Genomic DNA, 12,089 nt, shown 5'->3' with positions numbered 1-12,089 from the left:
TCTAGTGATGCAGTGTAGACTGTTATTCAGCATTGCTGTTTCCTCAGATTGTCAGCTCTTGTGATCACGCCTCTGCTCCTCGCTCCGGTCTCTCCTGTAATGTGAGGCCTCATTATACTCCTGTATAAGGATCTAGTGACGCAGTGTAGACTGTTATTCAGCATTGCTGTGTCCTCAGATTGTCAGCTCTTGTGATCAGGCCCTGGCTCCTCGCTCCACTCTATCCTGTACAGTGAGGCCTCATTATACTCCTGTATAAGGATCTAGTGACGCAGTGTAGACTGTTATTCAGCATTGCTGTTTCCTCAGATTGTCATCTCTTGTGATCAGGCCCCTGCTCCTCGCACCGGTCTCTTCTGTACAGTGAGGCCTCATTATACTCCTGTATAAGGATCTAGTGACGCAGTGTAGACTGTTATTCAGCATTGCTGTTTCCTCAGATTGTCAGATCTTGTGATCAGGCCCCTGCTCCTCGCACCGGTCTCTTCTGTACAGTGAGGCCTCATTATACTCCTGTATAAGGATCTAGTGACGCAGTTTAAACTGTTATTCAGCATTGCTGTTTCCTCAGATTGTCAGCTCTTGTGATCAGGCCCCGGCTCCTCGCACCGGTCTCTTCTGTACAGTGAGGCCTCATTATACACCTGTATAAGGATCTAGTGACGCAGTGTAGATTGTTATTCAGCATTGCTGTTTCCTCAGATTGTCAGCTCTTGTGATCAGGCCCCTGCTCCTCACTCCGGTCTCTCCTGTACAGTGAGGCCTCATTATACCCCTGTATAAGGATCTAGTGACGCAGTGTAGACTGTTATTCAGCATTGCTGTGTCCTCAGATTGTCAGCTCTTGTGATCAGGCCCCGGCTCCTCGCTCCGCTCTCTCCTGTACAGTGAGGCCTCATTATACCCCTGTATAAGGATCTAGTAACGCAGTGTAAACTGTTATTCAGCATTGCTGTTTCCTCAGATTGTCAGCTCTTGTGATCAGGCCCCGGCTCCTCGCTCCGCTCTCTCCTGTACAGTGAGGCCTCATTATACCCCTGTATAAGGATCCAGTAATGCAGTGTAAACTGTTATTCAGCATTGCTGTTTCCTCAAATTGTCAGCTTTTGTGATCAGGCTCCTGCTCCTCACTCCGGTCTCTCCTGTACAGCTCTTGTGATCAGGCCCCGGCTCCTCGCTCCGCTCTCTCCTGTACAGTGAGGCCTCATTATACCCCTGTATAAGGATCCAGTAATGCAGTGTAAACTGTTATTCAGCATTGCTGTTTCCTCAAATTGTCAGCTTTTGTGATCAGGCTCCTGCTCCTCGCTCCGGTCTCTCCTGTACAGTGAGGCCTCATTATACCCCTGTATAAGGATCTAGTAACGCAGTGTAGACTGTTATTCAGCATTGCTGTGTAATCAGATTGTCAGCTCTTGTGATCAGGCCCCGGCTCCTCGCTCCGGTCTGGACTGTAAAGTGAAGGCCTCATTATACACCTGTATAAGGATCTAGTGATGCAGTGTAGACTGTTATTCAGCATTGCTGTTTCCTCAGATTGTCAGCTCTTGTGATCAGGCCCCTGCTCCTCGCTCCGGTCTCTCCTGTACAGTGAGGCCTCATTATACCCCTGTATAAGGATCTAGTGACGCAGTGTAGGCTGTTAATCAGCATTGCTCTTTCCTCAGATTGTCAGCTCTTGTGATCAGGCCCCGGCTCCTCGCTCCGGTCTCTCCTGTACAGTGAGGTCTCATTATACCCCTGTATAAGGATCTAGTGACGCAGTGTAGACTGTTATTCAGCATTGCTGTTTCCTCAGATTGTCAGCTCTTGTGATCAGGCCCCTGCTCCTCGCTCCGGTCTCTCCTGTACAGTGAGGCCTCATTATACCCCTGTATAAGGATCTAGTGACACAGTGTAGACTGTTATTCAGCATTGCTGTTTCCTCAGATTGTCAGCTCCTGTGATCAGGCCTCTGATCCTCGCTCCGGTCCCTCCTGTACAGTGAGGCCTCATTATAATAATAATAATCTTTATTTTTATATAGCGCTAACATATTCCGCAGCGCTTTACAATTTGCACACATTTTCATCACTGTCCCTGATGGGGCGCACAATCTAAATTCCCTATCAGTATGTCTTTGGAGTGTGGGAGGAAACCGGAGTGCCCGGAGGAAACCCACGCAAACACGGGGAGAACATACAAACTCCTTGCAGATGTTGTCCTTGGTGGGATTCGAACCCAGGACCCCAGCGCTGCAAGGCTGCAGCGCTAACCACTGAGCCACCGTGCTGCCCATTATACACCTGTATAAGGATCTAGTGACACAGTGTAGCCTGTTATTCAGCATTGCTGTTTCCTCAGATTGTCAGCTCTTGTGATCAAGATCCTGCTCCTCGATCCGGTCTCTCATGTACAGTGAGGCCTCATTATACACCGTATAAGGATCTAGTGACACAGTGTAGACTGTTATTCAGCATTGCTGTTTCCTCAGATTGTGAGCTCTTGTGAGCAGGTCCCTGCTCCTCGCTCCAGTCTCTCCTTTACAGTGAGGCCTCATTATACTCCTGTATAAGGATCTAGTGATGCAGTGTAGACTGTTATTCAGCATTGCTGTGTCCTCAGATTGTCAGCTCTTGTGATCAGGCCCCAGCTCCTCGCTCCGGTCTCTCCTGTAAAGTGAAGGCCTCAATCTACACCTGTATAAGGATCTAGTGACGCAGTGTAGAATGTTATTCAGCATTGCTGTTTCCTCAGATTGTCAGCTCTTGTGATCAGGCCCCGGCTCCTCGCTCCGGTCTCTCCTGTAAAGTGAAGGCCTCATTAAGCACCAGTATAAGGATCTAGAGACGCAGTGTAGACTGTTATTCAGCATTGCTGTTTCCTCAGATTGTCAGCTCTTGTGATCAGGCCCCGGCTCCTCGCTCCGGTCTCTCAAATACAGTGAGGCCTCATTATACACCTGTATAAGGATCTAGTGACGCAGTGTAGACTGTAATTCAGATTTACTGTTTCCTCATATTGTCAGCTCTTGAGATCAGGCCCTGGCTCCTTGCTCCGGTCTCTCCTGTACAGTGAGGCCTCATTATACCCCTGTATAAGGATCTAGTAACGCAGTGTACACTGTTATTCAGCATTGCTGTTTCCTCAGATTGTCAGCTCTTGTGATCAGGCCCCGGCTCCTCGCTCCGGTCTCTCCTGTACAGTGAGGCCTCATTATACACCTGTATACGGATCTAGTGACACAGTGTAGACTGTTATTCAGCATTGCTGTTTCCTCAGATTGTCAGCTCTTGTGATCAGGCCCCGGCTCCTCGCTCTGGGCTCTCCTGTAAAGTGAGGCCTCATTATACTCCTGTATAAGGATCTAGTGACGCATTGTATACTGTTATTCAGCATTGCTGCTTCTTCAGATTGTCAACTCTTGTGATCAGGCCCCTGCTCCTTGCTCCGGTCTCTCATGTACAGTGAGGCCTCATTATACCCCTGTATAAGGATCTAGTGACACAGTGTAGACTGTTATTCAGCATTGCTGTCTCCTCAGATTGTCAGCTCTTGTAATCAGGCCCCTGCTCCTCGCTCCAGTCTCTCCTGTACAGTGAGGCCTAATTATACCCCTGTATAAGGATCTAGTGACGCAGTGTAGACTGTTATTCAGCATTGCTGCTTCCTCAGATTGTCAGCTCTTGTGATCAGGCCCCTGCTCCTTGCTCCGGTCTCTCCTGTACAGTGAGGCCTCATTCTACATCTGTATAAGGATCTAGTGATGCAGTGTAGACTGTTATTCAGCATTGCTGTTTCCTCAGATTGTCAGCTCTTGTGATCAGGCCTCTGCTCCTCGCTCCGGTCTCTCCTGTAATGTGAGGCCTCATTATACTCCTGTATAAGGATCTAGTGACGCAGTGTAGACTGTTATTCAGCATTGCTGTTTGCTCAGATTGTCAGCTCTTGTGATCAGGCCCCGGCTCCTCGCTCTGGGCTCTCCTGTAAAGTGAGGCCTCATTATACTCCTGTATAAGGATCTAGTGACGCATTGTAGACTGTTATTCAGCATTGCTGTTTCCTCAGATTGTCAGCTCTTGTGATCAGGCCTCTGCTCCTTGCTCCTCCGGTCTCTCATGTACAGTGAGGCCTCATTCTACACCTGTATAAGGATCTAGTGATGCAGTGTAGACTGTTATTCAGCATTGCTGTTTCCTCAGATTGTCAGCTCTTGTGATCAGGCCTCTGCTCCTCGCTCCGGTCTCTCCTGTAATGTGAGGCCTCATTATACTCCTGTATAAGGATCTAGTGACGCAGTGTAGACTGTTATTCAGCATTGCTGTTTCCTCAGATTGTCATCTCTTGTGATCAGGCCCCTGCTCCTCGCACCGGTCTCTTCGGTACAGTGAGGCCTCATTATACTCCTGTATAAGGATCTAGTGACGCAGTGTAGACTGTTATTCAGCATTGCTGTTTCCTCAGATTGTCAGATCTTGTGATCAGGCCCCTGCTCCTCGCACTGGTCTCTTCTGTACAGTGAGGCCTCATTATACTCCTGTATAAGGATCTAGTGACGCAGTTTAAACTGTTATTCAGCATTGCTGTTTCCTCAGATTGTCAGCTCTTGTGATCAGGCCCCGGCTCCTCGCTCCGGTCTCTCCTGTACAGTGAGGCCTCATTATACACCTGTATAAGGATCTAGTGACGCAGTATAGATTGTTATTCAGCATTGCTGTTTCCTCAGATTGTCAGCTCTTGTGATCAGGCCCCGGCTCCTCGCTGCGGTCTCTCCTGTACAGTGAGGCCTCATTATACCCCTGTATAAGGATCTAGTGACGCAGTGTAGACTGTTATTCAGCATTTCTGTGTCCTCAGATTGTCAGCTCTTGTGATCAGGCCCCTGCTCCTCACTCCGGTCTCTCCTGTACAGTGAGGCCTCATTATACCCCTGTATAAGGATCTAGTGACGCAGTGTAGACTGTTATTCAGCATTGCTGTGTCCTCAGATTGTCAGCTCTTGTGATCAGGCCCCGGCTCCTCGCTCCGCTCTCTCCTGTACAGTGAGGCCTCATTATACCCCTGTATAAGGATCTAGTAACGCAGTGTAAACTGTTATTCAGCATTGCTGTTCCCTCAGATTGTCAGCTCTTGTGATCAGGCTCCTGCTCCTCGCTCCGGTCTCTACTGTACAGTGAGGCCTCATTATACTCCTGTATAAGGATCTAGTGACGCAGTGTAGACTGTTATTCAGCACTGCTGTTTCCTCAGATTGTCAGCTCTTGTGATCAGGCCCCTGCTCCTCGCTCCGCTCTCTCCTGTACAGTGAGGCCTCATTATACCCCTGTATAAGGATCCAGTAATGCAGTGTAAACTGTTATTCAGCATTGCTGTTTCCTCAAATTGTCAGCTTTTGTGATCAGGCTCCTGCTCCTCGCTAAGGTCTCTCCTGTACAGTGAGGCCTCATTATACCCCTGTATAAGGATCTAGTGACGCAGTGTAGACTGTTATTCAGCATTGCTGTTTCCTCAGATTGTCAGCTCTTATGAACAGGCCCCCGGCTCCTCGCTCCGCTCTCTCCTGTACAGTGAGGCCTCATTATACCCCTGTATAAGGATCTAGTAACGCAGTGTAGACTGTTATTCAGCATTGCTGTGTCCTCAGATTGTCAGCTCTTGTGATCAGGCCCCGGCTCCTCGCTCCGGTCTCGACTGTAAAGTGAAGGCCTCATTATACACCTGTATAAGGATCTAGTGACGCAGTGTAGACTGTTATTCAGCATTGCTGTTTCCTCAGATTGTCAGCTCTTGTGATCAGGCCCCTGCTCCTCGCTCCGGTCTCTCCTGTACAGTGAGGCCTCATTATACCCCTGTATAAGGATCTAGTGACGCAGTGTAGGCTGTTATTCAGCATTGCTCTTTCCTCAGATTGTCAGCTCTTGTGATCAGGCCCCGGCTCCTCGCTCCGGTCTCTCCTGTACAGTGAGGCCTCATTATACCCCTGTATAAGGATCTAGTGACGCAGTGTAGACTGTTATTCAGCATTGCTGTTTCCTCAGATTGTCAGCTCTTGTGATCAGGCCCCTGCTCCTCGCTCCGGTCTCTCCTGTACAGTGAGGCCTCATTATACCCCTGTATAAGGATCTAGTGACACAGTGTAGACTGTTATTCAGCATTGCTGTTTCCTCAGATTGTCAGATCCTGTGATCAGGCCTCTGATCCTCGCTCCGGTCCCTCCTGTACAGTGAGGCCTCATTATACACCTGTATAAGGATCTAGTGACACAGTGTAGCCTGTTATTCAGCATTGCTGTTTCCTCAGATTGTCAGCTCTTGTGATCAAGCTCCTGCTCCTCGATCCGGTCTCTCATGTACAGTGAGGCCTCATTATACACCTGTATAAGGATCTAGTGACACAGTGTAGACTGTTATTCAGCATTGCTGTTTCCTCAGATTGTGAGCTCTTGTGAGCAGGTCCCTGCTCCTCGCTCCAGTCTCTCCTGTACAGTGAGGCCTCATTATACTCCTGTATAAGGATCTAGTGATGCAGTGTAGACTGTTATTCAGCATTGCTGTGTCCTCAGATTGTCAGCTCTTGTGATCAGGCCCCAGCTCCTCGCTCCGGTCTCTCCTGTAAAGTGAAGGCCTCAATCTACACCTGTATAAGGATCTAGTGACGCAGTGTAGAATGTTATTCAGCATTGCTGTTTCCTCAGATTGTCAGCTCTTGTGATCAGGCCCCGGCTCCTCGCTCCGTTCTCTCCTGTAAAGTGAAGGCCTCATTAAGCACCAGTATAAGGATCTAGAGACGCAGTGTAGACTGTTATTCAGCATTGCTGTTTCCTCAGATTGTCAGCTCTTGTGATCAGGCCCCGACTCCTCGCTCCGGTCTCTCAAATACAGTGAGGCCTCATTATACACCTGTATAAGGATCTAGTGACGCAGTGTAGACTGTAATTCAGATTTACTGTTTCCTCAGATTGTCAGCTCTTGAGATCAGGCCCTGGCTCCTTGCTCCGGTCTCTCCTGTACAGTGAGGCCTCATTATACCCCTGTATAAGGATCTAGTAACGCAGTGTACACTGTCATTCAGCATTGCTGTTTCCTCAGATTGTCAGCTCTTGTGGTCAGGCCCCGGCTCCTCGCTCCGGTCTCTCCTGTACAGTGAGGCCTCATTATACACCTGTATAAGGATCTAGTGACACAGTGTAGACTGTTATTCAGCATTGCTGTTTCCTCAGATTGTCAGCTCTTGTGATCAGGCCCCGGCTCCTCGCTCTGGGCTCTCCTGTAAAGTGAGGCCTCATAATACTCCTGTATAAGGATCTAGTGACGCATTGTAGACTGTTATTCAGCATTGCTGCTTCCTCAGATTGTCAGCTCTTGTGATCAGGCCCCTGCTCCTTGCTCCGGTCTCTCATGTACAGTGAGGCCTCATTATACACCTGTATAAGGATCTAGTGATGCAGTGTAGACTGTTATTCATCATTGCTGTTTCCTCAGATTGTCAGCTCTTGTGATCAGGCCTCTGCTCCTCGCTGCAGTCTCTCCTGTAATGTGAGGCCTCATTATACTCCTGTATAAGGATCTAGTGACGCAGTGTAGACTGTTATTCAGCATTGCTGTTTCCTCAGATTGTCAGCTCTTGTGATCAGGCCCCGGCTCCTTGCTCCTCCGGTCTCTCCTGTACAGTGAGGCTTCATTATACTCCTGTATAAAGATCTAGTGATGCAGTATAGACCGTTATTCAGCATTGCTGTTTCCTCAGATTGCCAGCTGTTGTGATCAGGCCCCGGCTCCTCGCTCCGATCTATCCTGTAAAGCGGGAGCCTCATTATACCCCTATTTAACGATCTATTGACACAATGTAGACTGTTATTTAGCATTGCTGTTTCCTCAGATTGTCATCTCTTGAGATCAGGCCCCGGCTCCTCGCTACGGTCTCTCCTGTATAGTGAGATCTCATTAAACCCCTGTATAAGGATCTAGTGATGCAGTGTAGACTGTTATTCAGCATTGCTGTTTCCTCAGATTGTCAGCTCTTGTGATCAGGCCCCCGCTCCTCGCTCCGTGCTCTCCTGTACAGTGAGGCCTCATTATACTCCTGTATAAGGATCTAGTGAAGCAGTGTAGACTGTTATTCAGCATTGCTGTTTCCTCAGATTGTCATCTCTTGTGATCAGTCCCCTGCTCCTCGCTCCGGTCTCTCCTGTACAGTGAGTCCCCATTATACTCCTGTATAAGGATCTAGTGACGGAGGGTAGACTGTTATTCAGCATTGCTGTTTCCTCAGATTGGCAGCTCTTGTGATCAGGCCCCTGCTACTCGCTCCGGTCTCTCCTGTACAGTGAGGCCTCATTATACACCTGTATAAGGATTTAGTGACGCAGAGTAGACTGTTATTCAGCATTGCTGTTTCCTCAGATTGTCAGCTCTTGTGATCAGGCCTCTGCTCCTCGCTCCGGTCTCTCCTGTAATGTGAGGCCTCATTATACTCCTGTATAAGGATCTAGTGATGCAGTGTTGACTGTTATTCAGCATTGCTGTTTCCTCAGATTGTCATCTCTTGTGATCAGGCCCCTGCTCCTCGCACCGGTCTCTTCTGTACAGTGAGGCCTCATTATACTCCTGTATAAGGATCTAGTGACGCAGTGTAGACTGTTATTCAGCAATGCTGCTTCCTCAGATTGTCAGATCTTGTGATCAGGCCCCTGCTGCTCGCTCCGGTCTCTCATGTACAGTGAGGCCTCATTCTACACCTGTATAAGGATCTAGTGACGCAGTGTAGACTGTTATTCAGCATTGCTGCTTCCTCAGATTGTCAGCTCTTGTGATCAGGCCTCTGCTCCTTGCTCCGGTCTCTCATGTACAGTGAGGCCTCATTCTACTCCTGTATAAGGATCTAGTGACGCAGTGTAGACTGTTATTCAGCATTGCTGTTTCCTCAGATTGTCAGCTCTTGTGATCAGGCCCCGGCTCCTCGCTCCGGTCTCTCCTGTAAAGTTAGGGCCTCATTATACACCTGTATAAGGATCTAGTGACGTAGTGTAGACTGTTATTCAGCATTGCTGTTTCCTCAGATTGTCAGCTCTTGTGATCAGGCCCCGGCTCCTCGCTCTGGGCTCTCCTGTAAAGTGAGGCCTCATTATACTCCTGTATAAGGATCTAGTGACGCATTGTAGACTGTTATTCAGCATTGCTGCTTCCTCAGATTGTCAGCTCTTGTGATCAGGCCCCTGCTCCTTGCTCCGGTCTCTCATGTACAGTGAGGCCTCATTCTACACCTGTATAAGGATCTAGTGATGCAGTGTAGACTGGTATTCAGCATTGCTGTTTCCTCAGATTGTCAGCTCTTGTGATCAGGCCTCTGCTCCTCGCTCCGGTCTCTCCTGTACAGTGTGGCTTCATTATACTCCTGTATAAAGATCTAGTGATGCAGTATAGACTGTTATTCAGCATTGCTGCTTCCTCAGATTGTCAGCTCTTGTGATCAGGCCTCTGCTCCTTGCTCCGGTCTCTCATGTACAGTGAGGCCTCATTATACACCTGTATAAGGATCTAGTGATGCAGTGTAGACTGTTATTCATCATTGCTGTTTCCTCAGATTGTCAGCTCTTGTGATCAGGCCTCTGCTCCTCGCTCCGGTCTCTCCTGTAATGTGAGGCCTCATTATACTCCTGTATAAGGATCTAGTGACGCAGTGTAGACTGTTATTCAGCATTGCTGTTTCCTCAGATTGTCAGCTCTTGTGATCAGGCCCCGGCTCGTTGCTCCTCCGGTCTCTCCTGTACAGTGAGGCTTCATTATACTCCTGTATAAAGATCTAGTGATGCAGTATAGACCGTTATTCAGCATTGCTGTTTCCTCAGATTGCCAGCTGTTGTGATCAGGCCCCGGCTCCTCGCTCCGATCTATCCTGTAAAGCGGGAGCCTCATTATACCCCTATTTAACGATCTAGTGACACAATGTAGACTGTTATTTAGCATTGCTGTTTCCTCAGATTGTCATCTCTTGAGATCAGGCCCTGGCTCCTCGCTACGGTCTCTCCTGTATAGTGAGATCTCATTAAACCCCTGTATAAGGATCTAGTGATGCAGTGTAGACTGTTATTCAGCATTGCTGTTTCCTCAGATTGTCAGCTCTTGTGATCAGGCCCCCGCTCCTCGCTCCGTGCTCTCCTGTACAGTGAGGCCTCATTATACTCCTGTATAAGGATCTAGTGAAGCAGTGTAGACTGTTATTCAGCATTGCTGTTTCCTCAGATTGTCAGCTCTTGTGATCAGGCCCCTGCTCCTCGCTCCGGTCTCTCCTGTACAGTGAGGCCTCATTATACTCCTGTATAAGGATCTAGTGACGCAGTGTAGACTGTTATTCAGCATTGCTGTTTCCTCAGATTGTCAGCTCTTGTGATCAGGCCCCTGCTCCTCGCTCCGGTCTCTCCTGTACAGTGAGGCCTCATTATACACCTGTATAAGGATTTAGTGACGCAGTGTAGACTGTTATTCAGCATTGCTGTTTCCTCAGATTGTCAGCTCTTGTGATCAGGCCTCTGCTCCTCGCTCCGGTCTCTCCTGTAATGTGAGGCCTCATTATACTCCTGTATAAGGATCTAGTGATGCAGTGTAGACTGTTATTCAGCATTGCTGTTTCCTCAGATTGTCATCTCTTGTGATCAGGCCCCTGCTCCTCGCACCGGTCTCTCCTGTACAGTGAGGCCTCATTATACTCCTGTATAAGGATCTAGTGACGCAGTGTAGACTGTTATTCAGCATTGCTGTTTCCTCAGATTGTCATCTCTTGTGATCAGGCCCCTGCTCCTCGCACCGGTCTCTCCTGTACAGTGAGGCCTCATTATACTCCTGTATAAGGATCTAGTGACGCAGTGTAGACTGTTATTCAGCATTGCTGCTTCCTCAGATTGTCAGATCTTGTGATCAGGCCCCTGCTCCTCGCTCCGGTCTCTCATGTACAGTGAGGCCTCATTCTACACCTGTATAAGGATCTAGTGACGCAGTGTAGACTGTTATTCAGCATTGCTGCTTCCTCAGATTGTCAGCTCTTGTGATCAGGCCTCTGCTCCTCGCTCCGGTCTCTCATGTACAGTGAGGCCTCATTCTACACCTGTATAAGGATCTAGTGACGCAGTGTAGACTGTTATTCAGCATTGCTGTTTCCTCAGATTGTCAGCTCTTGTGATCAGGCCCCGGCTCCTCGCTTCGGTCTCTCCTGTACAGTGAGGCCTCATTATACACCTGTATAAGGATCTAGTGACGCAGTGTAGACTGTTATTCAGCATTGCTGTTTCCTCAGATTGTCAGCTCTTGTGATCAGGCCCCGGCTCCTCGCTCTGGGCTCTCCTGTAAAGTGAGGCCTCATTATACTCCTGTATAAGGATCTAGTGACGCATTGTAGACTGTTATTCAGCATTGCTGCTTCCTCAGATTGTCAGCTCTTGTGATCAGGCCCCTGCTCCTTGCTCCGGTCTCTCATGTACAGTGAGGCCTCATTCTACACCTGTATAAGGATCTAGTGATGCAGTGTAGACTGTTATTCAGCATTGCTGTTTCCTCAGATTGTCAGCTCTTGTGATCAGGCCTCTGCTCCTCGCTCCGGTCTCTCCTGTACAGTGAGGCCTCATTATACTCCTGTATAAGGATCTAGTGATGCAGTATAGACTGTTATTCAGCATTGCTGTTTCCTCAGATTGTCAGCTCTTGTGATCAGGCCCCGGCTCCTCGCTCAGATCTATCCTGTAAAGCGGGAGCCTCATTATACCCCTATTTAACGATCTATTGACACAATGTAGACTGTTATTTAGCATTGCTGTTTCCTCAGATTATCATCTCTTGAGATCAGGCCCTGGCTCCTCGCTCCGGTCTCTCCTGTATAGTGAGGCCTCATTATACCCCTGTATAAGGATCTAGTGATGCAGTGTAGACTGTTATTCAGCATTGCTGTGTCCTCAGATTGTCAGCTCTTGTGATCAGGCCCCAGCTCCTCGCTCCGGTCTCTCCTGTAAAGTGAAGGCCTCAATATACACCTGTATAAGGATCTAGTGACGCAGTGTAGACTGTTATTCAGCATTGCTGTTTCCTCAGATTGTCAGCTCTTGTGATCAGGCCCCGGCTCCT

This window comes from Dendrobates tinctorius, unplaced genomic scaffold (genome assembly GCF_039654945.1).
Source record: "Dendrobates tinctorius isolate UK_male_01 unplaced genomic scaffold, ASM3965494v1 ptg000063l, whole genome shotgun sequence".
In the NCBI taxonomy this organism is placed as follows: Eukaryota; Metazoa; Chordata; class Amphibia; order Anura; family Dendrobatidae; genus Dendrobates; species Dendrobates tinctorius.
This window is presented reverse-complemented; position numbering follows the sequence as displayed.